General features: G+C 42.9%; 1 protein-coding gene and 1 non-coding gene across 3 annotated transcripts in view; both read left to right on the forward strand.

The window, feature by feature from the left end:
* Positions 1 to 25494, forward strand: part of LOC124551745 (trypsin-1-like) — a 252714-nt gene that overhangs the window by 17268 nt on the left and 209952 nt on the right. The gene's annotated exons all lie outside the window — the stretch shown is intronic.
* Trnad-auc lies at positions 14967 to 15040 on the forward strand. Its single transcript has one exon. It is a non-coding gene; the product is annotated as a tRNA-Asp (tRNA).

Here is a 25494-nt window from a genome sequence, read left to right on the forward strand (position 1 = left end):
TTTAACAGTGACGTAACTTGCTCCCTCTCCGACGTGCACATCGGTAACATACAAAAACCAAAATGACATGACCACCTTACGTACTGAGTTATTTATTCTTGGAGATGTCCGTCTATGCGACTAAATGAAAGAGTGTTTGGGCCACAGCACAACCAACCTTTCATTTAGTTGCGTAGACGGACCACATCTCCAAGAACGTAAAAGAAACTAAGGAACGGAAGGAAACATAAAAAAGAGAACACTGCATTTAAGTAGGGTTTAACTAAAGGTAATAAAAGAGTTGCAGTTACGTTTTGTGCCGTCTTTGTCATGAGTATTCGGTATTTAATGCTGTATGAGGGATGTGCCAGACGCGTGAAACGTTCTGCAGCTAATGCAAGACTTCTGCCAGTAATTACGACTTGCGACATCTGGTCACTATCTCCAATTAGAGAACGACAGACGTCAATCCTCTTAGGATAAACACGTCCAAAACGTCCCTTGCTTTTTGTTGAAATATTGTTACTACAAGGAGTTATTTCGCTTTCACGACAAAAAGTTGTGGGGAGAGGAGCAATGCGAAATTTGTTTAGTAAATAGTTTGGATCATTTAAATAAAGTCAGTTATTACACCATACTGTATGTCTAATAATACAGTGGAAGTCAGGAACAGACTTAATGCATGAGAAGACAAAAACCCACAAGAGCTGTGCAAAAACGTAGCCTATACTGTCAAGTAGGCAGCAGAAAAACACATTCCCAGAAAAGTAATAACAACCAGGGCAAATGGTATGGGCTGAGGCATTGCACATAGCAACAGAACGAAGGAAAGCAGAAATCGAAGGATATGGATCAACAATGCTTAAATTTAATACAGAGCTCCGGAAATTAGATAGAAGGGACAATAACATCTTCTTATATGGACAGTGCGAAGAATTTGAAGAGAATAACAGAATGGGGAAAACAAGGCACCTTTACAAGAAAATTAATGACTTAAAAGGAACATTCTAGGCGAAAACTGGAACGATAAATGATAGAAACGCTGAAGATCTAACAAAAGCAGAGACCATTACAGAAAGATGGAGAGAATGTTTAGGAGATCTGCATAAACCTTTTCACCCGAATCCAATCAATACTGTGACTCCGATTTTCATTTTTTTATGGCGGACTGAGCCTCTTTGCTTGCTCGTACCCGACATGCGACGATTGTGCACGTTCTCTTGTTTAGGCTATCTCTGGATGCCAGTAGATCACAGCACATGTAATTGAGATTTGATTAAACGAATGTATCACAGTGTAGTCAGGTGAGTAACTCGTAATTGCGTTAAAACGAGTTGTTTCGACGGTCGGCAGTGTAAGATTGTTTGGGAAGGAAAATATAGAGTCATTCTATGACAGTTATTAGTAATCTCTTGTCTAGGCAGAGCAATTTTGCATTAAATTTCTATCAGCACGTTTTTACGAGTTAGGTATTTACTGCATAACTTTAGCCTCGAATGGAAACGCTTCCGTGATCGCTCTGACACAGCTTTTTGAACATTTTTACAGGAAAACTTTGATGCAGATTAGATTTGTTACATGCAGGACTAACAAAAGATTATATTCGCCTTCTTTTAGAAGATTCCGATTTGTGCGGCGTTTCGTCTGTGTTTGGTGCACTTAGTAGTTGTTTGAGATGACAGAACAGAGATCACAGCAGTGAAAACCAGATTGTGAAAAAGAGCATCATAGATATTCTTAAATTTAGGGTGACTTTCGGCTTGTCAATACAGACGGTGGAGAGCAAAGAGTGCAAGGCACTGTAAGAAAATGACTTAGGTGTCTCAAAAAAGAGAAAAATATACAAACATCTTCCAAAACAAGGCCTTCACAAGCGGTACGATAGGTACGAGTATATCGCTGGTCCACAGCGGATGGTATTTTGTCGCGACGAACATGTCGATTTGAGCACTGAAATAGTAGAACTAAAACGAAGTGTATAAAATGCAACCCATTCCTATATCTTGCGAAGCAAATGGATTGCTCAAAACGCTTCGCAAGAAGTGAAGCAGTTTGTACCATGTATTTGTATTCCAGAACTAGAAATTTGTTGTGATTAACTCAGAGGAGAACACGGTGATAGCGCTGGGTTCAGTGTGTCAGTAAATACGGAGAACCCACCAGTGGTCAAAATTTCGATAGCATTTCCATCAAATAAAAGTAAAATCAGATCAAGCTTTTAGTCATTATTACTCCCCATAATATCAAATATTTTGCAGTAAGTTAGAGGACAATCAAGCCGGAATAAAACATGACCTGCACATTTTCTGGTTTTCATACCAGAAAATGTGAGTTATATGTCGTGTAACATTTCGATAGCATTTCCATCAAATAAAAGTAAAATCAGATCAAGCTTTTAGTCGTTATTACTCCCCATAATATCAAATATTTTGCAGTAAGTTACTGGACAATCAAGCCGGAATAAAACATGACCTGCACGATCGTGCTACTGCTTTACCCATTAATTTTTTAATGTAAGACTTTCTTGCTATTTTTTCATCGTCTAATACGCCAACATATTCGAAGAAATCACAAAAAACAAGTTGGGACGAGATGGGAAATAGCCGCATACTCTTTCAGATGAAGTTAGTGAGATTTCGGAAGTAGAACGAAAGTGAAGTCAAATGGTCTTGAAAATATTGCTAAAAACGGGGCTAGTGGACATGATGGCATTCCAGCAGAATTATTCGAAGTTACAGAGGAGAACACGGTGATAGCGCTGGGTTCAGTGTGTTAGTAAATACGGAGAACCCACCAGTTGCCAAAATACTGGAAATGTTCAGTATTCATTCCGATTCCAAATAAGGGTATTTCTAAAGGGCGTTCGATTTACCGAACAATCACACTTACCTCAAATGACAAGCAAAGCCATGCTTAAAATCTTATAAAACAGACTTCGCCAGCACACAGACAGAGATCTATCTGAAGACTAAGCTAGGTTTCATAACGAAAGAGGGATCAGAGATCAAATTGTCAACTTCAGATGGATTATGGAGGAGGCAAGAGAGCACTGTATATATACATTTATATATGCTTTATTGATAACGCTATAGCTTTTGATTCTGTCGACACCAATAAATTATGGAAAGCACTCAAAAACTTGGGGGTACCACATCACCTCATTTACCTCATACGGAATTTATGAATTTGTACTCTGGCCAAGAAGCCAAAGTGATCATCCTATGTGGAGCAGCTAAACGGGACCGAGAAAGGTGGAGTAGTGGACTCGCATTCGGGAGGACGACGGTTGAAACTCGCGTCCGGCCACCCTGATTTAGGTTTTCCGTGATTTCTCTAAATCGCATCAGGCAAATTCCAGGATGTTTCCTTTTAAACAGCACGGCCAATTTCCTTTCCCATCCTTCCCTCATCCGATGGGATCGACGACCTCACTGTTTGGTCCACTTCCCCAAATCAACCAACCAACCAACCAACTAAAGGGGTCAAGATCCACAAATAAGTACGGCGTGACTGCATATTGACAGCTTATTTATTCAATCTGTATGCAGAGCACTTTATGAGGAATGTCGAGTTAGAGGAAGAAGAAACCGAATTCAAAATACCTCGGATAAATATAAATTACCTTAGGTACGCAGATAATGCCATCCTGATGGCAGAGGGTGGAGAAGAGTTAAAGATCCTCTGACTGACGGTGAAAGAAGGAAGTGCAAAGCTGGCAAAGTGCTGAATGACAAGAAAACGAAAATTATGGCCACTACAGTCGTCGCTTCGTGGTATATAGGAGGAGAAACAATGGAGGTAGTTTTTATGTTCAATTAGCCGGCCTTAGTGGCCGAGCGGTTCTAGACGCTTCAGTCTGGAACCGCGCAACCGCTACGGTCGCAGGTTCGAATCCTGCCTCGGGCATGGATGTGTGTGATGTCCTTAGGTTAGTTCGGTTTAATTAGTTCTAAGTTCTAGGGGACTGATGACCTCAGATGTTAAGTCCCATAGTGCTCAGAGCCATTTGAACCATGCTCAATTATCTTGGCTCCCAGACTGCTAATGGTGACTGCAACAAGGGAAAGGCTGTTACTTGATAGAAAGGCAATGTTCAAAATTGACAATGGTTTAAGGATTACAGACAAAGCTTTAACAGCAAATATGGGTACGTTAAGGGCTACGGTCTCTCCAGTTGTGATGTAGGAATGTGAGGCATGGACTATAAGAAAGACTGAACGGTGTAGACTAGACCTCCTTCGACTTCTGGTGTTGGAGGAAACTCCTTAGATTTCCACGGGCCGGAAAGAGAACGAGTATGTCAGTATTACAGCAAAAAAAACCGGACTGCGCCTTGGAAGATCTGATACTTAAACAAAAATTGATCTAGGGACGTCATGAGAAGACGTAATTCGCTGAAAAAGGCCTAAATGCTGGGGAAGATAGGAGGCACAAGAACAAGAGGGCGGCAAAGTATGAGGTAGACTGATGGCATTACAGTAGTAATGGACTCCAACCTAGAAGTCATTGCGGGATGGTGCAGGACGATAGAAATCGGTGTCAAGGAGGGTCGAAATCGACTAAACGAGAAGAAAGAGATTGTATATCGTTTGATCTTCAGATTATTGGCGGAATTAATTAATATCGAAACGTACATTGTACAAAGGGAATCTTTCGACAAAAAAAAATTAAGTTTTGGGTCAATGGTCTGATCATCTTTTTAGAAATCGAAGTACAGTGATTATGAAAATATAAACTAGAATAAAAAGAAACAGGGAAACGGGGGACTCCCATTACTGTTGCCGTAAAATATTTTGTCACACAGATTGTGAATGCTACAGACTGAAAGTTTGGTCAATACGTCCTCCTTATCTATCTTCTGCTCCAGACAAAAAAGTTATAAAGGAAAGAAGATTAACAGTTAATGTCCTTTCTACGATGAGTTTATCTGAAATGTTCAAATGTGTGTGAAATCTTAGGGACTTAACTGCTAAGGTCATGAGTCCCTAAGCTTACACACTACCTAACCTAAATTATCCTAAGGACAAACACACACACCCATGACCGAGGGAGGACACGAACCTCCGCCTTAGACCGCTCGGCTAATCCCGCGCGGCAGTTTATCTGAGACGAGACTTAAGCTCAGAAGGACACACTTTCGAATTAACTACTCTTCATATCACTTTAGGAGTTTGATAGAAGCCATGAAAAACCTACGGTGGATAGGCAAAGTAATGTGAACACCTGTACTTATTTGGGAATGGTTTATTAATATGGGGTTGGACCCACATTTGCCCGCAATACAGCTGCGATTCTTCTTGGAATAGCCATTTGAACAATTTGATGCATTATCAACCTGAAATATGGCATCATTGTTGGGGAACAACATCATGGGGTGCACCTGATCATCTAAAATGTTCATATAATCGTTGGCTGTAACACGGCCTTTGAGAGTAATGATGGGACCAGCAGAATACCATGATATGGCTACCCACACCATCACTCTTCCATCTTCATGCTTAAACGTTAGAATCAAGCAATCAGGGTTGTAGGCTTCTTTGGGCGTTCTCCAGACGTAAACCCGGCCCGATGTCGGAAATAACGGAAATGTTGACTCGTCGGACCATATGACGTGTTTCCACCGTCCAGGATTTATGGTCCTGGCACTGTGTTTTACGCTTCTTTGCGTTGGTTGTCGTCACTAATGGTTTCGGTATAGCAGCTCGTCCATGACTATTCGGTTTATGGAGTTCTCGGCGGACAGCGTCGGTAGATACGGGGTCTCGAACACGGCTATTGAGCTCCGCAGTCACTTTAGCCGCCACAGTCTTGTGTTGTTTTGACACAATTCGTGTTACCGTTCAGACGATCTCTGTCATTTAATTTTGATTTGCCCCCACTATTACGTTTCCACGATGATGTCTTTCCATCTATTGTGTAGGCTGTCATGACTGCTGAAACAGTAGCTCCTGAAACATTCAATAAGTTGAATGAAGTTACAATGAAATATAGACCATTATCTGCTAACAGGCGTTGATAAATACCAACGGGGGTAGTTGAAAATGTGTGCCCCCACCGGGACTCGAACCCAGGATCTCCTGCTTACATGGCAGACTCTCTATCCGACTAAGCCACCGAGAGCACAGAGTATAGTGCGACTGCAGTGACTTATCTCTGACACGCTCCCCGTGAGATCCACAGTTGCAGCTTACTATCCACACACTACAATTGTAGTGCCCCTGTCCACTATGCTCTTAACTCGCGGAAGTCAATCTACCGATTCCCATAAGAGTTCGAGAAATGTGAGTGCATCGGCACTAAAGAAGATATGAAGATGGTATCTCTGTTTTCAGGCATGGCCGAAAGAACAGATACCATCTTCATATTCAATAAGTTGGCTGTCTTTGTTACTGATGCTCCTGCTAATTGGGCCCCCACAATCTGTCCTCTTTGGATTTCTGTTAGGTCTTTCATTGTGTGTCGACCTTGGCCTCTGAATGCAAATACGAAGTGTGCACTACTCATAAACAACCTGTACTGATACCTAGTCCATACAGAACACGCTCTGTCCAGCGCTACACGTGCCTTCCCTGCATTGTTGACCGTCAAACACAACCATCCCATTACTACTTCTGTTCAAATTATATTGCCTATCCCCTGTAAATCTGGGTATCTGAACGTGGATGTGAAACGCAGTACTCCCGAATGCGAGTCCATTCTTTTAAGCACTGGACCATCACTCCCAGTGTGAATAATGGAAAGCTGAGACTATGATTTCGTATGAGTTTTACTCTGAAAATTTTTATTCCAGGCCACATCAAGACGGACAGATATTCAGTATTAGCCTGGACTTTTCTGTAGTGTCTTAGAACATACTATATGTAACGTACATGATCTGCTTAGATGCTATGTTATGCAGGAACTAATGGCCGCATAGATTTTTGGTACAAAAAATTCGAAAGAAATGATCATAAAGGTTACTCAAAATTTCTTTTGAGTAAGCATGACTCGGCAGACTGCCACTGTGGAACTGCTGTCTGTTCTCGCTGTAGCCGGCCGCGGTGGTCTCGCGGTTCTAGGCGCGCAGTCCGGAACCGTGCGACTGCTACGGTCGCAGGTTCGAATCCTGCCTCGGGCATGGATGCGTGTGCTGTCCTTAGGTTAGTTAGGTTTAAGTAGTTCTAAGTTCTAAGGGACTAATGACCACAGCAATTGAGCCCCATAGTGCTCAGAGCCATTTTGTTCTTGCTGTACCATAACTGGTCTAACATTTCTGTTGTGGAAGCAAGGAGTAGTTTAACATGTAGCCTACAGTGACATTCGTAGAGAAGCAACAGTAGAGAAGTAGGATTTTTGTATCCGACAGTGATTCGGATTCTCCGCCCAAACCGAGTCTCGACGTGGACGACAGGTCAGAGGTAGTTGCATAAAATTTCGGGTGAACTGCCGGGTACCTGCAGCTTCCTGCCACGATATTTCCGCGCAGAGTCTTCTGGCCATCTTCAGGCGAATACTGACACGAAAGGCTTTTTTTCCTTTATTGTCATTTTGATACCTTACAAACAAGGTAGGCCGACAGCGGCCTATTTACGCAGCTCTTCGGCCATAGGAAAGACACACAGCATAACAGAAATGCAGAGAAACAAACATACATGGAGGACAAAAACTGGACACAAACATAGCAAAAATAAGCGATATCGTTCACCGAGGTACTGCTCGGATAAAAAAAAAAGTTCAACACTGCACACAACGGAGGAGAATACGGAATGCCACACGTGAACAGAGGAGCTCGGACGGAGAGACACTGATGCACCGACGGGACGACAAACACGAGCACTGCGGCGACGATCTCCGGCGCACTGTTCACACAAAAAAGCCGGAGGCCTGCCAGAGGGGACACGAAAGGCACTGAGCTCACGTATTTAAGACCCCGCTGGCACATGCGCGGTCCGTCCAGTTGCCGTTGCGCAAGAGCTATTTGTTTGCAAGTCTGTGCGCTGCGCCGCGCGTCCTCTTGTCTTCGCACGGTAAATGACGCCGCCTACGCAGAGCGCGAAGTTTTTCTGTGACGCGATTCCACACAGAATTTAATTGGAAACCGCCGCCTCGATTAATAAGGGACTTAGACAATCGTATTTCAACTGATTCATTGATGGTAGAGCACAAAACGTTTGACGTAAGGGCCGGCGTCGTTCACCATGCGAAGACAAAAAATGGCTCAAATGGCTCTGAGCACTATGGGACTTAACTTCTAAGGTCATCAGTCCCCTAGAACTTAGAACTACTTAAACCTAACTAACCTAAGGACATCACACACATCCATGCCCGAGGCAGGATTCGAACCTGCGACCGTAGCGGTAGCGCGGTTCCAGACTGTAGCGCCTTTAACCGCTTGGGCACACCGGCCGGCCATGCGAAGACATTCCGTCATTAAAGCGAAGGCGTTTTTCGTTGCGGCGAGACATTTTAACGAAATTCCAATCTCCAACTTCCTTCTTTGAATGTAAAAATATTTTATTGAGTCCAGCCTACATAGGCAGAAATGATCGTCGTAATAAAATAAAAGAAATCAAAGATCGCACGGAGAGATTTAAGTGTTCATATTACCTATAATTCTTCGTGAGTGGAATGGCAGAGAAATACTCTGAAGGTGGTTCGATGAACCCTCCGCCAGACACTTAATTGTGAAGTCCAGATTGGTCATGCACATGCAGATGTAGAGGGAGGTAAAAATTCGGTCGTAGTCGCCGGCCGGAGTGGCCGAGCGGTTCTAGGCGCTACAGTCTGGAACCGTGCGACCGCTGCGGTCGCAGGTTCAAATCCTGCCTCGGGCATGGATGTGTGTGATGTCCTTAGGTTAGTTAGGTTTAAGTAGTTCTAAGTTCTAGGGCACTGATGACCACAGCAGTTAAGTCCCATAGTGCTCAGAGCCATCGGTCGTAGTCCTTACGCCTGTAAAACTAGATCCAAAAAAGGGCACGCCTTCAGAAAATACAGGGTGACAAATATTGAACTATATGAAAAAAAGAAGTAAATTTGTTACAAACTATGGGGTGCGCACACTTCGTTCAACATGTAAACGTCGCTACAGATGTTCGGATTTGGGTTATGGCATGTTCAATATTCCTGCCATCATTGGCGATGATGTGGCGCAGACGAATAGCGAAATTCTGCATGACCCGCTGAAGTGTAGCAACATCGATGCTGCCGATGGCCTTCTGAATGGCTGTTTTCAGCTCAGCAATGGTTTTGGGGTTATTGCTGTACCACCTTGTCTTTAATATAGTCCCACAAAAAGAAGTCGCATGTGTTGAGATCCGGAGAAAATGACGGCCAATCGAGTGGCCTCTGGGTACCCCAGAGCCAGAGTGCAGTTCCCAAACTACTCCCCCAAGACATCAAACACGTTCCTGCTTCTATGGTGTCGAGTTTAGTCTTGCATGAACCACATCTTGTCGAAATCGGGGTCACTTTAGATATCAGGGATTAAATCATCTTCATGTACCGTTTGGTAGTCACCGTGACATCAAGGAATATCGCATTGATTATTCTGTGACTGGATATTGCACACCACACAGTCACCCATTGAGGGCGAAGAGACCTCTCTATCACGAAATGCAGATCCTCAGTGCCCCAAATGCGCCAATTTTAGTTACTGACGAACCTATCCAAATGAAAATTGGCTTCGTCGCTAAACCAAACCATACTCACATCAAAGTCCTGTTCGTCAATTCTGTGGACAATAGTGTTGGCGAACGCAACTACTGTTCCATGGACCTGGGGCTTAATGGCCGATGGGTTTGAATTTTGTACGCCAGTTTTCAACAAAAAAAAAAAAAAAAAAAAAAAAAAAAAATGGCTCTGAGCACTATGGGACTTACTTCTGAGGTTATCAGTCCCCTAGAACTTAGAACTACTTAAACCTAACTAACCTAAGGACAGCACACACATCCCTGCCCGGGGCAGGATTCGAAACTGCGACCTTAGCGGTCGCGCGGTTCCAGACTGTAGCGCCTAGAACCGCTCGACCACTCCGGCCGGCTCTTAACAGCAAACTGTCGCAGTGTCGCCTGGTTGATTCCCACCTGTCGTGCAGCTCGTTTGATCGATTTCGTGAGGCTGGTTTGAAACACAGCGTGTGTCTTCTCGACGTTTTGATGCGTTTCCACCCTTTTTGGACGACCGGCATTGCCAACACTGTCATCACGAACACTACCCATTCACTCAAACTTGCGGATCAAATTTCTGATTGTTAGCACACTTGGACCGGTTGTACAGCTTGAACTAGGTCGCAAACTTCCTTTGAGCCTCAGGTGGGCTGTTATTGCTCACATAGTAGGTCTTCACAAGCGCTAATACACTCAGACACGCTGTATCGTGACATTTTCACGTGCAAATGACCCGCGGCCAACGGTGCAGTTTGAACGTTCTAACGCAAACCACTCAGAAGTAATGACGATTTTATTTCATATACTTCAATAATTGGAACCCTGTACGTGAAGTTCTAGAAACAATTTTAATAATCCAACTGTACCTCGTCTATGAATATTCTGAGTTTGCCCCAATTTCCGAGTGGAGCTAACGCTGTCATATGGAAAAATAGCCCACCAAATTTTTTGTACACGTTCCAATTTTCCTTCTGTTTCTCAGAAACTAAGCTATGAATGCAGAAGTACACCCATACAGGCCGGCCGCGGTGGTCTCGCGGTTCTAGGCGCGCAGTCCGGAACGGTGCGACTGCTACGGTCGCAGGTTCGAATCCTGCCTCGGGCATGGATGTGTGTGATGTCCTTAGGTTAGTTAGGTTTAAGTAGTTCTAAGTTCTAGGGGACTGATAACCACAGCAGTTGAGTCCCATAGTGCTCAGAGCCATTTGACCCATTTTTGACACCCATACATAAAATGTAGTCTGCATACACTCTCAGTCAATTAAGTACTAATACATTCTGCAATACCCTTTCATCGAACTGAATCGTAAAGGTGGCATGTTTGAGTGATTAAAACAGCTTCGAGAATTCCACCACGTTTTTGAACTCAAAACTCGAATTTTACTGGTCTGGTTATTAATGGAGCCGTTCCGGTTTCTGCATGACCTAACGTATCAAAACATGTGGTGCATGTTAGAAATCTATTCCGTGACAAATTTAAAGTTTCCAGTGAGAAAAATTTACGTGTGCAACGATAAGAATGCAGCGGGAATCTATTGACATCTGTTGAACGAGAACTATGAAAACAAACACTCCAAACCGGCATTTCACGTAAGTCACATCGAATGCAAATCTGTAACGCAACCATCTGTGTGGCGTGCTTATAATTATGAAATTATTTATATTTTAGGGCAATTAATCTGTAAAAAAATGGAGCACATGTTGTAATGAAAGTATGAAAATCGTCTGAAGATGAATCGTAATGATTCGAATCCGGTAACGGTAGCTTTGGAATAAAGGAACTGAAAATAAATTTGTGGCTGGTTGGTGTCTTAACACCATCAATATTTGTCTTCAAATGACAGCCACGGTCTCCAACCATGTTATCATGTGACAAAATTGCATTAATACTAAATGCGACTGGCTGTACGGGGATTTGGAGTCCGCTCTTGCGGTTGTGGGGAAAGGCAATTTACCACTGTGTTGTATCATTTTAAATTATGCTGGGTAAGACGCATGCGAAGTAAAGGCCATTTTATTTCCTGAACGGTTTAGGATATGGAAACGAGGTTTCAAGAAAATGAATGGTGATGGGCTCGTAATTTTGTTATAAGGTTCATACTATTTTTCTCGTCTCATCCAATATACCGAAGCGATTACACATTTTCTTTATAAACGGAATAGGATAGTGCTTTTAACAGCATTCTAAAACTCTTAAACATGCAACTACGGATATTTGTTGCTAATTGGAGTTGAAACATTTCGCAACAGTGACTGAGAAATGTGCTAAAATTGAGATATGAGGAGCGTTAACTCAACTATTAAATACACTAACCGAAAAAAAAAATCGCGACACGAAGAAAGAGTTGTACGACATAAACTGAAGTGTGAACGAGGTCTGATAATAGGGCTACAAGAAACTGGTTGTTCCTTCTGCGACACTGCGGAAAGGTTTGGGCGGAACGTAGTACTGTTCATGCTTGCTGGCAGCGGTGGTCACGAGAATGTATGGTCGCAAGAAGGCCGAGCTCCGGACGGCCATCGCGGCACTACCGAGAGAGTAGTTTTCGCCGTATGGCTCCGGAACATCGTACTGTATCTGCACCACCAATTTCAGCAGCAGTTGGTACCACAGAGACACGGCAGACTGTTACAAATCGATTACTTCAAGGACAGCTACGGACCAGACGCCTTGTAGCGTGCAGTCCATTGGCCCCTAGCCACAGTCATTTGCGACTTCAGTGGTGTCAAGCGAGAGCTCATTCGAGAACACGGTGGAGTCCTGATGCGTTCTCTGATGAAAGTTGGTTCTGCCTCGGTGCCAGTGATGGGCCTTGCATTGGTTATAAGGAGGCCAGTACAGGGGCTGCAGCCAGCCTGTCTGCGTGCTAGACACGATGGACCTACACCTGGAGTTGTGGTCTGGGGTGGGATTTCGTACGGCACTGGGAGCACTCTCTTGGTTATCCCACGCACCCTAACTGAAAATCTGTGCGTTAATCTGTTGATTCGACCTGTCGTGCTGCCATTGTTGAATAGCATTGCAGAGGGTGTTTTCCAACAGGATAACGCTCGCCCACATACCGCTGTTGTAATCCAGCACTCTCTATAGACTATCAACGTGGTGCCTCTGCCTGCTCGATCACCTTATCTGTCTGCAGACGAGCACTTATGGGACATCATCGGACGATAACTATGGCGTCATTCACAACCAGCATTAACCATCCTTATACCGACCGGCCAAGTGTATCAGACATGGAACTCTATCCCACAAACTGACATCCGGCACCTTTACAACACAATGCATGCACGGTTGTATGCTTGAATTGCACATTTTGGGAGCTACACCGACTATTAATGTACCAGCATTTCACTTTTGAATTGCAATGGCTAATCTCGTGCTTACACTAACCTGTCATCTTGCAATGTTAGTCACTTAAATACGTTACCTAGACAAATGTATTCTCAAAATTTAATTACTCTACAGTAATTATTTTTTGCTGTAGCTATTCTTTCCGTCAGCGTATTTATAAATTATATACACAAACCATTCTCGTACATTATCTGTTAGTGAAAACCGTATCAAAATCTCTTCCCTGAGATTTGCCTTCGCATGCAGACAGAAAAATTCGTCGAGGGTCTTTAATTTGTAATATGGAGTGATCTTGTGTATTTCCTGATATTTAATGTACGTTGTAAACAGTGACGCCAGCCGACTTGGCTTTTTATGCCGCATTAGCGGATTCCGTCCGCCTTGCTTTTCAGCTTTAACAATTTTCCCATATAGTTTTGTAAGCGTTAACGAATGTCGTAGCACTGTATTCTCCTTTTTAAGCGATTTTCAGTGCCTTTAAAAGTGCATAATTTTTCTTTTCGAATTTTCTCGCTGATGCAAAAGTTAAGAATATTAACCATGAAACAAAATGAAATACTCTTCTGCACTTAATCATTTTTTGAAAAGTTTGTTTCAATATCTTGAATCGTCCAGGCAATAAAACTGATGTTGAGTCTAACGCTACTCGCCTTTCATACTTGAGACGTTTTCTGTACCTCAACAGAAAAAAAAAAAAATAAATAAATAAATAAATAAATTTACCTGTTCAAATTAGCGCGAACTTTGTCATGCAAATGAAAGCTATAAAACTGGAAAAAGTATCCTCTTGAACTTCATAATTAATCTTTGCAATAGCATTTTCAAGTATGGACATCATAAAGACAATGCTTCTACATCTACATCCATAATTCACAAACCACTTTGAACCCCATCGAAGAGGGAGCATCACTTTATATAACGTATTAAGAGTTTTCCCCAGTATCATTTTTACATATGGACTCTGAGAGGAATGACTGCCTGACCCTTCATTCCGCAGTTTTTATAAATGACCATTAATAATTATTTTAATATGCAGGATTGGTCAAGAAATACTGAAAAAAAGCACCGGACTGCTGGAAATGATTCATTCGTTTTCAAAGCTCTCTACACCAATAAGCCAAAACATTATAACCACTGCCCACCGCGACACTGGATAGCGCCTGGAGGTGTTGTGGCCACGTGACGCGGTAACAAAACTATGTAAACGGTTCAGACACGGACGGGGGATCATCCTAGCGAACATACGGGGATATCCGTTGAGGTCAGCGACTTTGACAAAGAGCAGATTATTATTACGCAGAGCCTGTGAACGACTATCTCGACAACGGCGAACTGGTCGAATGTTCACGTGCTACTGGCGTGAGCATCTATGGAAAGAGCTGGGACGACAATGAAACTACCAGTAGGCGCTAAATGGTTGGACGTACGCGACAAACCGTGGGGTTTGGAAGTTTGTCTGCTCTGTAAAGTAGGATAGATAGTGATCTGTGGCATCTCTGCCGAAAGAGCACAATGCTGGTGCACGCACAAGTGTTTCGGATCACACTGTTCATCGTACACGGTTGAACATGGAACTCTGCAGGAGACCACCCCTACGTATTCACATGCTGACCCAATGATATCGTGAGTTAAGACTGCAGTGGGAGCGGGATTCGACCGTCAATCAATGGAAACGTGTCGGCTCTTTCGGTGAATCACATTTTTGCTACACTAGGTCACTGGTCGTCTCCACAAACGCCGTCATCGAGGTGAACGCGCTCAAAACGTGCAGTGCGCCACGTATACATTCTCCTGCGCTTGCGTGGGTCCTGTGGTAGTAATCGAAGACACGCTGACAGCTGCGAACCGTCTGCACCCCTTCATGTTTGATGTCTTTCCTATGGCGATGTCATCTTCCAGCAGTACAATTGTCCGTCTCTCGGAGCCAGAAGCGTGCTACAGTGATTTGAGCAACTTTGTAGTGAACTCACATTAACGTCTCAGCTTCCGGCCCCGGTAGCTGAGTGGTCAGCGCGACGGACTATCAATCCTAAGGGCCCGGGTTCGATTCCCGGCTGGGTCGGAGATTTTCTCTGCTCAGGGACTGGGTTTTGTGTTGTCCTAATCATCATCATTTCATCCCCATCGACACGCAAGTCGCCGAAGTGGCGTCAAATCGAAAGACTTGCACCAGGCGAGCGGTCTACCCGACGGGAGGCCCTCGTCACACGACATTTATAACGTCTCAGCGACGAAATTCGCCTGATGTGAATCCTATGGAACCCATCTGGCTCGCTATCGGGCGACATTAGCGCGTAGCCAAATCAGCGAACCGTTATTTACGCGAATTACATGACATGTGCGCAGACATATAATGGCACCTACCGCCGCAAATCTACCAGAAAACAGTCGGATCCCTAATACGCAGAATCAGTGACGTTTTTTGTTCCAAAGATGGACAAAGAAGCTATTAAACGGATAATCATAATGTTTTGACTCATCAGTATATGTTCCAAAGTATTACACGTGCAAATATTATTGATGCATGAATAGAACCGCAATCCTGTCAAGTTGGCATACTCCCCTCAACAAATGTTCTATGCATGTTTCTATGGTCCCACGACACACGTCCCAGCAGTAGTTAAGTTCGTTCAATACCTTCTGTGACAACATCCTGTCAATGACCATCAATGAAGCATTGACGCGTTTTCTGAACTGTTCTAGTGTCCTTGGTAGTGAGAGGTCGTAAACACGGTCCTTAATGTAATCCCAAATGAAAGGCAAAAGTCACAAGATGTTGGTGGAGGAGGGGGAGAGGAGGGGGTGGAGAGGCAAGCGGAAGTTTGTCGTTTAGGTAGCGACTTAAGCGATGCTCCAATGAGAGGAGTGCCCCGTCTTGCTGGAAGATGAAATTCTCGGAATCAGCAGTCAGTTGTGGAAACAACCACAGGTGCAACATATCGAGCTAAGAAGTATCCGTCTTAGTCTCATCACAGAAGAAAAACAGCTCATATAGGTTTGTCTGTAACATTGCACAGAAAACATTAAACTTCGGCGAATCCCGTTCATGCGCCAGAATTTCATGACGATTTTTAGTGCCACGTATTCTCACAATATGGCCATTAACCTTTCTGGATAAATGGAAGGTTGCTTCGTCGCTGAATATCAGCTTTGAAGCAAAACGTTTATCCTGAAGTGCCTCTTGCATTATGATGGAAAATTGAAGGCCGCGTCATGATCTTCCGGTTTAAATCGTTACACATATGCAGACGGTACGGTTTGAAACGTAACCTTCCACACAGTTTGCTGTGATACTCTAAGTTCGTGGCTTTTGTGGACGCTCGATTTCTTTGGACTGCGTACGAAACTTATCTTGACATTCTCCATGGTTCCATCCGAAACTTTTCTTCACATTCTCCGTGGTTGCATCTGACTGACTTGGTTGACCAGTACTTGAAACTTACTGTAGATAATGCAACATTAAACATTCATATTTCATTTCGTATTACCATATATGATTTTCTGTTTGTAGAGAAAAGCTGTGTCCATACCAATGCACAGTCCTCTGTTTTACATAGCGACTGTTTTCCATAATTTCTTGTGAATGCACGCTGCACTGATGTATCAGATAAACATATTGCATATTCCACACATAAAGTCAACTGATGGGCACAAGAAAACTCTGTGGGATTACTGTTCTATTCACCTGTTAGTGATTTGTGCGTGTAATACTTTTGAAAATACAGAACTCTGAAAACGAACGAATCATTTTAGTAACCCTGTACTTTACTCATATTATTTTGAAACTTAATTTTTGTGCCATTAGAGATAAACTGAACAAAACTGTTTCTTTACCTCACTTGAACGTTAGCGTAGCATGTAAATGAATGAAATTGATGTACTCCGGAAGAAAACATGAGACGGACATCCTAAATACTGTATATCGATTTGAAGGTTGTAAACTTATAACAACTCTAGCTTAGCACCCGCTGCTTCGCTCGTGTAGACTGATGGCCTGCAGAGATTTTGTTGTTGTTATTCAATCGAATTTTTATCTTGTGGATAAACTGCAGCACCTTCTAAGATTTTCACGCTAATTATGGCCATATACGCATCGCCTTCTGACCAAAAGGAGATTCGGGTAGCTGAAGTCCAAAGTTTTTGTTAATCATGCCTTTTGTGTTTTTGTGGAGATATTTACACAGTAACTTTCATACCCAAACAAATATTTCTTTATATCCAAGCGAGAAGTGAAATATCAATTTACATAAATTTAGCTTCAAAATTTTTTTTATAGTAACGACATATTTTCTTTAAAATTTTCATCCGCTATTGCAGTCCCTTAGGGAATGAATTTCCAGAAACACTTAAACACGTGTTTTTTATTTCTAACTGAGAAGTCAAATATCAGCTGTCATAGATGTAGCCTTACAAATCCATTAGCAGTTCTTTGGTAATTAGTTATTTTCAAGAAAACTTTCACCCACTATTTTACTCTCTTAGTGGTTGAATTTTCAGAAATGCTGAAACACATATTTTTTATTTTGTGACGGGGAAACCAAATACCGGTTTTCGTAGTTCTAACCTCAAAATTCCCTTGATAGCGACATACTTTCAAAAAGCCTTTCCTCTCCTATTTCACCCCCTTAGAAGTGAAATTACGACAATCCCTTCCTAAACTATGCCTACAGTGTAAGATCCACACCCTCTCCAAACTCCAGTTTCCATTCTTAGCGGTTTAGGCTGGGTGATAATGAGTCAGTGAATCAGTCCTGGTCCTGTTTCGCACCCTTAGGGGTCGAATTTCCAAAAACCGTGAAACACGTATTTTTTCATCTCAAACCAAGAAGCCAAACACCAGTGTTCAAGGATTCAGCTTTAAAAATACTTTCGCAACGAAACATTTTCATAAAACGTTTCACCCCTAATTCACCTCCGTAGGGGCTGAATATCCAAAAACAGTGACAAGCGCATGTCTTATTTTTAACAGAGAAGGAAAACGCAAATTTTCGTATATTTAGCCTTAAAAATGCTTTTATAATAAAATATTTTCATAAAAATTTTCATACCATGTTCCAGTCTCTTAAAAGTTCAATTTCCAAAACACTGTAACACATTTTTTTATTTGTAATCGAAGGGTTAAATACCAATGTTCAGGGGCGTTGCTTAAGTAGTTCTTTAATAATGATATGTTTTCAAAAAGCTTTCATTTACTATTTCACCCCCAAAGGTTAAATTTCCAAAAATGCTGAAACACGTATTTCTTTATTTCTGACTGGCAAACCAAATAACAATTTTCGTAGGTCTAACTTCAAAATTGCCTTAAAAACGACATTTTTTTTAAAAAGAGAAAAACCCTTAATCCCCTATTTTACCACTTATGGTTGGAATACCGAAACATCCCTTCTTAAACGACGCCTACAGTATAAGAACCACACCTTCTCCAAATTTTAAGTTTTGTCCTTAACTCTTTGGGCTGGTCGATGATGAATTAGTCATTCAGTCAGTCAGGACGTTGCCTTTTATATATAGAGAAGATTCATTTTTTCAGATGTGTAACATTTTATTATTAATTAGCTGTTACCCGTGGCTTTGCTTATCATTAGTTTTGTTATGATGAGTGATGGTAAGTAAATAGGCTACTGTATGTGCATTAACATCAACTCCCTCACGAGTCTGGCTGTTCGGGTAAGCGACACTACACTGCTGTCCTAAATTAAAGCAACAAACGGAAATTTTGCAAGGTTGCGTTTATTTTGCCATAAAACAGTATAAACAGGTGATAGTAAAGTATAAATAATGTAAAGGATACAGAACATAATCAACTGCAACATGCATAACGATAGACAAAAATGTTCTCCGTTTTTCCAAACTTAAACGGATTTGCACACTCATCCTGACAACTGGTTCATGTGCTCAGTGTGGGATGTGATCACCTCTGGTACCAACACAGGCTTGACAACGACGGGACGAGCAGTGAATGTCGTCAATGTCATGTTGAGGTAGTAACGCCCATTCTTCCTGCACAGCTGCTCACAGGTCTTGGAACGTGGTTGGCGAAAGTGACGTCATGCAACCCGTCTTCCTAATGCATCCAACACATGCTCATGCGATTCATATCGGGAGAGCGAGCAGGCCACGCCATGCCTGCTATATCTTACGTTTAAAAAAAAAAAAAACATCTACCACCTGTGCTCTATGAATTCGAGCATTATCGTCCATCAATACGAATTCTGTGCCCACAGCTTCTCACAACAACCGCACCCCAAGATCTCAACATGGTATCTGACAACAGTTAAATTTTGCTGATTCACCCATGCAATTTAATCAAGAAGTGTTCGAGTTGTGAACGTAATCCCTGCCCACGCCACTAGGGATCCTCCTCGATTTCAGTCTCTTTCCACAATATTTGAGTCCCGAAACCCTGTTCCACGTGGCCTCCAGATGCGAATCTGTCGAGAATCACTCTTCAGACCAAATCGAGACTCATCTGTGAAAAGAACATTAACCTACCGTTCGACCGTGCAGGTGACATGTTGACAGCTCCAGTCTAGACGTTCCCTTCAGTGAAGACACGGCAGAGCTAAACAGACAGCAGGTCTTCAACCGCGCGGCTCCCCCCGTCGGAGGTTCGAGTCCTCTCTCGGGCGTGGGTGTGTGTGCTGTCCTTAGTGTAAGTTAGTTTTAGTTTAAGTTAGATTAAGTAGTGTGTAAGTCTAGGGACCGATGACTTCAGCAGTTTGGTCCTATAGAAGCTTACCAAAAATTTCCAATTTCCAGGTCTCCAACAATAAAGGCCTCTCTGTTGAAGCCTTCTGTACACCGTTTGCCTCGATATAACACGTCCGGAGGATGCTGCGAGATCAGATGCCAGTTGCAGTGCAGTACTAAGGCGGTACCGTCGTGCCCTTACAGCCAAATAACGGTCCACACGTGATCGGGATGCAGTTTCGATCTCTATAAACTGTCGCGTCGTCAGGGAAACAACAGAACGATTCACATTAAGCCATCGGGCCACATCTGTTTGCGACTCTCCTGCTTCCATTCCTCCTACGGCCCTCCACAGCAGAGAGTCTGTAGGCGTCTTTTCTGTGCCGTACTGCACCGTTTGTGCACAGCGGCTGTGGGTATGGGACTACCTTACAAACACTACTCCGCTTGACAGGTGCCTTGATGTGCTGACATGGTTGTCGGTTGATCGGAATGCCATCTTCCGTGCAGAAGGCGACCGTAACGACATCTGTTGACTGCTTGTACGGTTATATCGTTAATTAGACATAGGACGGGGAAATAGCAGTTCGTTGCTTTAATTTTGGACAGCGGTGTAGTTATTTTCTCCCTGATTTCCCTCCATTCCAAGCTGTCCCAATGCACTATGAGTCGGCGTCAGCGGCGGCGCTGCCGAGCTGTTCGTATGGAGGGGCACACGGGCAGGAGCGAGCCTCTGTGCATTGTGCTATTCAAGTAGCTGTACGGTATACAGCGTTCAAATGGTTCAGAGCACTATGGGACTTAACATCAGTAGTCATCAGTCTCCTAGAACTTAGAACGACTTAAACCTAACTAACCTAAGGACATCACACACATCCATGCCCGAGGCAGGATTCGAACCTGCGACCGTAGCAGTCGCGCGGTTCCGGACTGAGCGCCTAGAACCGCTAGACCACCACGGCCGGCGCGGTATACAGCGTGTACAATATGTAATAAATAATGTGGAAGTATGGATTAAACACGCCGAACATTCTATGAAGGTTGTATTCATTACTTTGAATAGTCTTATGTAGCATGCACCAACCATTAAAGGCTTTTTCAAAAATATAGTAAAGATCAAAAGGCAAATAGTAAGCAGCTTTTTCATAGAGTAAATCTTTCCCTAATTGGCGTAATGTTCTTCAAATCAATAAGCATCTTGCAATGCACACTTTCTAAAGTAGCCTATGTCCATCCTCACAGTTCAAGCTATCTCCACATAAAGTTCATCTAAATCGGTTCAACGGGCTAGTCGTGAAAAAGTAACAGGCAGCGTTACTTTCGCATTTATAACGTGACTTGCTGTTACCCGCTGCTTCGCTCGAACATCAGTAGTTTTGTTATAATGAGTGAATGGTGAGTAAGCGAGCTAGTAATTTTATGAATCATCTGTGTATATAGCGATGTAGAGACATATGTCTAAAAAGTGTATGGAGTGCCAGTATCTACAGGGTGACAGTTATTGAACTACACGAAATAAGATCGTCATAAATTCTGAACAGTTTGCGTAAGGACGTTCAAACTGCGTGGTTGGCCGCGGTGCATGATGGCAATTTGTAGATGCATGCGCGCGAACCTTGGTTTGGCTTAGCGATGAAGCCCACTTTCATTTCAAATGGGTCAAATGGCTCTAGGCACTATGGCACTTAACATCTGAGGTCATCAGTCCCCTAGACTTAGAACGACTTAGGCCTAACTAACCTAAGGAGACCTATGACCTCGCTGTCTGGTCTCCTCCACCAAACAATCCAAAATCCTAACCTAAGGACATCACACACATCCATGCCCGAGACAGGATTTGAACCTGCGACCGTAGCAGCAGCGCGGTCCGGACAGTAGCGCCTAGAACCTGTCGGCCACAACGGCCGGCCCACTTTCATTTGGATGGGTTCGTCAATAAGCAAAATTGGCGCATTTGGGGGACTGAGAATCCGCATTTCGTGATCAAGAAGTCTCTTCACCATCAACGAGTGACTGTGTTGTGTGCAATGTCCAGTCACGGAGTAATCGGTGCGATATTCCTAGATGGCACGGTGACTACTGCACGGTACGTGAAGGTTTTGCAAGATGATTTCATCCCCATTATCCAAAGTGACCCTGACTTCGACAAGAAGTGGTTCATGCAAGACGGAGCTCGACCCCATCGAAGCAGGAGAGCGTTTGATGTCCTGGAGGAGCACTTTGGGGACCGCATTGTGGCTCTGGGGTATCCGGAGGCCAGTGGCATGGGCCTCGATTGGGCGCCATATTCTCCGGATCCGAACACGTGTGACTCCATTTTGTGGGGCTATATTAAAGACAAGGTGTACAGCAATAACCCCAAAACCATTACTGAGCTGAAAACAGCCGTTCAGAAGGTCATCGGCAGCATTATTTTTCAGGCGCTTCAGCAGGTAATGTAGAAATTCGCTATTTGTCTGCACCACATCATCGCCAATGGTGTCAGGCATATCGAACATGTTATAACCTAAATCTGAATATCTGTAGAGGCACCGTAATTTATAACTACGAGTAATTTACGTTTATTTTCATATAGTTCAGTAATTGTCATCCTGTAGGTACATAATGAATATGTTTATATTATTTTGCTGTATCTCGAATAAGAAAGCATACACTATATTTTCTAATTATACTTTAAAAAATTCTCGATTCATTATATTCGTACAGAAGTTTTTAGGGGTTTCTTTGGTTCATCTAGTACTGGAAGTGACATTTCGTGCCGGCCGCGGTGGTCTCGCGGTTAAGGCGCTCAGTCCGGAACCGCGCGACTGCTACGGTCGCAGGTTCGAATCCTGCCTCGGGCATGGATGTGTGTGATGTCCTTAGATTAGTTAGGTTTAAGTAGTTCTAAGTTCTAGGGGACTGATGACCACAGAAGTTAAGTCCCGTAGTGCTCAGAGCCATTTTGACATTTCGCCATCAGAGCAACACATACCAACCGTTTCTACCTTCAACTTTGATACTTTATGGTACCGCGGCTACATTTTTGATCTATCTTCCTTTGATAACTAATTTATGATCAACATAGTCAGTTAATAGATCATAATCAAATGCAGCATATGAAGGTGCGACTCTCTGTTCGTCGCACAACCTTTACATGACGCTGTCGCTATGAGTCTTCAAGCGTCTTGCAAGCTGTTGAAAGGCGCGTGACACTCACTCAGCGTCTGAAACGCTACGGGCTTGTTGCTGTTCCAATGTCTGTGCAGCTCTGAGGGCTGCCTGACGTTCTGCGTCCAAGTTCCCGACGGCACGAGGTTGTTCTGAGATTTGTTGTATTCGAGTAAGTTTAGCAGTTTGAACTCTCTTAAAACTGTGCTCCAAATCAGACGTAACATTTGCGATGCTTATAATAATAGTTTTCAATACGGTTGTCAGGCCTACCTACCGATTTAATTGTTGTATCTTCACCAAAGCTCTCCAGCTATGCCAGATGGTGTAGGAACTCAATCGCTTGAACACGCGCATAATAACATTGGGTTTGCTCTCTAATCTATAGACTCTTAAGAGTCGCCGACCATCGCGTCAGCGTCGTCTGCATACCACTCACGTATACTATGGTTAAAAATGTTAATAATACTCAAAAAGATACAACTTTTTAACGTAGCCTATGGTTTTCCTCAGAGTTTAAGCTATTTCCGTACCAAATACCACTGGAAAATGTTCAGCGGAAGAGGAGTGAAAACGCAACAGAGTGAATTACTTTCGCAGTTAATATTACTGGTATTAGAATGGAAGTATGTGTTAATTACGTAGAGGATATTTTAAACATTGTGTTCATTACGTTGAATCGTATTATGTAGAACATATCAAACAATAAGAGCATTTTCACAAATATGATAAAGTTCAAAAGTCAAAGATTAATTAGCTATTTCAAAGAGTTTTGTTCTATTTTTGGTGTCATATTGCTCAAAATCAATAAATATACCGTACTACACACTTTGTAAAATGTAACAGACAGAGTTACTTTCGCGTTTATAATGTTAGTATGGATGTAGTGTTGATAAAACTTTCAGTTAAGATATCTTTTTACATAATTCGATTTTGATGAAATGAAGCCTACACGATGACCCAAGCAATGCTCAAGTTACGTGTGAAAACCCCTAGAAAACTCCTGTAGTATTTTTAGAGACTAGCGCGTTCAAACGGACAGACCTGATAGTACTGGGACAGAAGACGGAATATCCATATAGATAATGAATCTATAACATTTTTTATTAGTATGGATTTTCTGTCATCAGCTCCAGTACTGTCAGCTCTTAAACCACAATCAAGTGCAAACCTGAAGGCAACAAAATTCAGCACCTAGTATTGAGAGCTATTTACTACGGACACCAACGTTCAGCCAGAATAAAAACAAATTCCTTGATGGAGAAGGCAGCTACTTCTACATCTTCCTGTGCCACTGCTAGTCATTTCCTTTCCTGTCTCACTCGCAAATAGAGCGAGGTAAAAACAACAGTCTATATGTCTCCGGACAGCTCCTGATTTCCCTTACCTTCGTGGTCCTTATATGAAATGTAAGTTGGTGGTAGTAGAATCATTCTCCAATTGGAATCAAGTGCCGGCACTCTAAATTTTCTCAATACTGTTTCTCGAAAAGAACGTCGCCTTCCCTTCAGTGATTACAATTAGATTTCCCGAAACATCTCAGTAATAACAGCGCGTTGTTTCGAACCGACCGGTAACATACCTAGCAGCACGCCTGTGAATTGCTTCGCTGTCTTCCTTTAATCCGACCTAGTACGGATGTCAAACACTCGAACAATACTCAACGATGTTTCGCACGTGTCATATATGCGGTCTCCTTTAGAGATGAACCACACTTTCCTAAGAATTCTCCCAATGAACCGAAGTATACCATTCGTCATCCCTGCTAGAACCGTTACATGCTCATTCCATTTGATGCTGCTTTGTAACGTTACGCCAAGAGATTTAATCAACGTGACCGTGTCAAGATGCACATTACTAATACTCGAGTCGAACATTTAGGGATTGTTTTTCCTAACCAAATGCTTTAACTTACATTTTTCTACATTTGGAGCTAGAATTTTGGTCTAAGTCATTTTGTATCTTCCTACAGCCGCACAACGGCGACATCTTACCGTACACCACAGCATCATCAGCAAACAACCGTAGATTACTTCCCACGCTGTACGCCAAATCATTTATGTGTATAGAGAATAATAGCCGTCCTATCACATTTCCCCTGGGGCACTCCTGTCGATAAGCTTGTCTCTTATGAACGCTCGTCATCGGAGGACAACATGCTGGGTTCTGTTACTTAGAAGTCTTCGAGCCACTCACATGCCTGGGAACGTATTCCGTATGCTTATACAGGGTGTTTCAAAAATTACCGGTATATTTGAAACGGCAATAAAAACTAAACGAGCAGCGATAGAAATACACCGTTTGTTGCAATATGCTTGGGACAACAGTACATTTTCAGGCAGACAAACTTTCGAAATTACAGTAGTTACAATTTTCAACAACAGATGGCGCTGCGGTCTGGGAAACTCTATAGTACGATATTTTCCACATATCCACCATGCGTAGCAATAATATGGCGTAGTCTCTGAATGAAATTACCCGAAACCTTTGACAACGTGTCTGGCAGAATGGCTTCACATGCAGATGAGATGTACTGCTTCAGCTGTTCAATTATTTCTGGATTCTGGCGGTACACCTGGTCTTTCAAGTGTCCCCACAGAAAGAAGTCACAGGGGTTCATGTCTGGCGAATAGGGAGGCCAATCCACGCCGCCTCCTGTATGTTTCGGACAGCCCA

Source organism: Schistocerca americana, chromosome 1 (assembly GCF_021461395.2).
Source record: "Schistocerca americana isolate TAMUIC-IGC-003095 chromosome 1, iqSchAmer2.1, whole genome shotgun sequence".
NCBI classification, from domain to species: Eukaryota; Metazoa; Arthropoda; class Insecta; order Orthoptera; family Acrididae; genus Schistocerca; species Schistocerca americana.